This window comes from Colobus angolensis, unplaced genomic scaffold (assembly GCF_000951035.1).
Source record: "Colobus angolensis palliatus isolate OR3802 unplaced genomic scaffold, Cang.pa_1.0 Scaffold57, whole genome shotgun sequence".
NCBI classification, from domain to species: domain Eukaryota; kingdom Metazoa; phylum Chordata; class Mammalia; order Primates; family Cercopithecidae; genus Colobus; species Colobus angolensis.
This window is the reverse complement of record NW_012119265.1, coordinates 12,013,276-12,015,474: the sequence shown is the minus strand read 5'-3', so window position 1 is coordinate 12,015,474 and position 2,199 is coordinate 12,013,276. Positions and strand designations below refer to the sequence as shown.

The 2,199-nt window shown below is 42.7% G+C and overlaps 1 protein-coding gene across 1 annotated transcript in view; it reads left to right on the top strand.

The window, feature by feature from the left end:
- Positions 1-2,199, top strand: part of PPP2R5E (protein phosphatase 2, regulatory subunit B', epsilon isoform) — a 179,608-nt gene continuing 177,409 nt past the window's right edge. The window contains 1 exon segment of the mRNA XM_011961963.1: positions 1-156. The gene's annotated coding sequence lies outside the window, so the exon portion shown is untranslated.

Below are 2,199 nucleotides of genomic sequence, written 5' to 3'. Positions count from 1 at the left end.
CCCGCACCGGACAGCCGTCGCCCCGGGCTCCCCGCAGTTTCCCGGACCTCCCCCTGCACGTCCCGGTCCCGCCGTCCGCCCCCGCTGCGGCCCCCTAGCCCGTCTCCCCCCTCCAAGCCACAGATCATCTTCGGATTCTTCCCCAGAAGCTTCAAGGTAACTTCGTCCCTCCAGCACCACGGCTCGCCCGCTTCTCTTCTTCCTCCCGGTCCTTCTGGGGGACCTATGGGGCACCGGCCTTGGGAAGGCCTGGCCGGGCAGGCGAGGGGTGCGGTGGGGTGGGGTGCAGGAGCGGGAGCGCCCGTCCCACTTGTCTGATTTACCTACAAATGCTTCTGATGATACCTCTCATTCACTCTGCCCCCTCCCCCCTTTTTCTCCACCTTCTGGGATTGGAGGCGTTTTCTTGCCCCCCTTTATCCACTGGCGGGGGCGGGGAATAAAGGGGGTTTGGTGTGAGGAGGATTCTCTAGCAGCTTATCTTCTCCAGGGCTTGGGGTGTGGGTTAGAAGCAAAGGGTGTATGTAAGCATCCCCACAGACAAACCCCTTCCTTGTCTTTCCCTACTTCCCGTTACCCCCTCTGGATTATCCTGAGCCATGGAAATGCCCTGTGCCTGCTGATTAGAGGATGATAAAGCTTCGGGCGCCCTGGCCCAGGGCGAAACCTGTTTCCCTGGGCTTTGCACGGACCCGCTGTTACCTTACGTTCAGTTTTGCAGTGCTTCAGGGTTGCGATCCTTGACACTTATTCTGGGCCTCGGGCATAAGGGGTAAATGATTTTTTAAAAAGCTACCTATATATCGTCTGTAGGGATGAGAGATGAGGGATAAAGAAGAGACAAAAAGAGCGATGGAGGAAGAGGATTTACTGAAATTTTGTAGTGTTAAGAGTTAGAATGAAGTCTAAATAATTCACATACCCGATTGGAAAATCAGCCCCTAAATTTACAACGTACAAATAAGATGTGGAGCTTTTGGCTGATGCAGTCATTTTTTAAAGTGATCTTAACATCTGTGGTCATTCATAGTTTGTGATTCTGTTTTGAATCCATCACATTATATTAAGGCTAAATTAGGTGGATTTTTAAAAACTTTTTTTTTTTTTAAGAAAACCAAAGAAGACTTCCAAATTCCAAACGTCAACATCATATGTGTGTATGTGTTTTTAAATATTTTTGTTATTTTTTCATTGTCAAAATCCACGTAATCCAGGTAACTTTTTATTCTCACGTGTTCACGAAGAAATTCCCTTACTCTTTTATTTAGAAGTTAAAAACCGCTTGTCTTGTGTATTGGAATGACAGGTGAGTAATTGCATTTCAGCATTTCCCCCATATGCATTATTTCTATCCGAGTCTGCCGTTAGTCTTGCATGGAACCTCAGTGCCATGGAAATGATGGCATCTGTTTAAATTGGTGAATGAAATTAAGCTTAACGCTTGTTACTTTCAGGAAATAGCCTTCATTTTAATAACTCAAGAGGGTTAAACAATGCAAAAGTGCTGTTCGGTTCCATAAGTTTAATGGAATGAAAATTGGTATTTGATGATGAACTAAACTTCAAGGTCTAAACCTCAAGGGAACTCAACTTGGTTGTTTCAGTAGGCTGTGAATTTATGTTTTTAGTTCAACTTTGGTGCTTGATTTCCTCATAGTTTTTATTAAGCTTTAATAACGTAAGGTGGCTTCATTCAAAAAGAAGACTTCTTTGAAATGTTTTAATTATGCCTTTTATGTGTTTTGTTTGAAGTAATCTAGCCTGTCCTCATTTGCAGTGTGGTATAGTTTATCACAGCTTACATAGCACATCCCATTAAAAGTTATGCCTAGATAGTTTCAGTAGTAGTAAATTTCACCTTGCTCTGATACATTGGTATAGATTCTTGAAGTACACTAAGGGTTTTAACTCCAGAACCCATTCATAATATTAAATATCTTGGGAAAATGTATCGATGGAAGTTTTCCAGCCACAGAATAGCTCCAAAAATTACTTGAAGATGTGAAGAGCTTTGCAGTTAGAAAATGGGCAGGCAGCATAGATTTCTTTAAGCCTCGATGAATATCTTTAATGCTTATAATGGAGTGGCACAATACATTAGAGTTCTGATATTGTTTCCATGATGCTTATATTATTTTCACCAAATTTTCATGTTTTCCCATTAACATATGACTTTTCTTTTCTTTTTTTTTTTTTTTT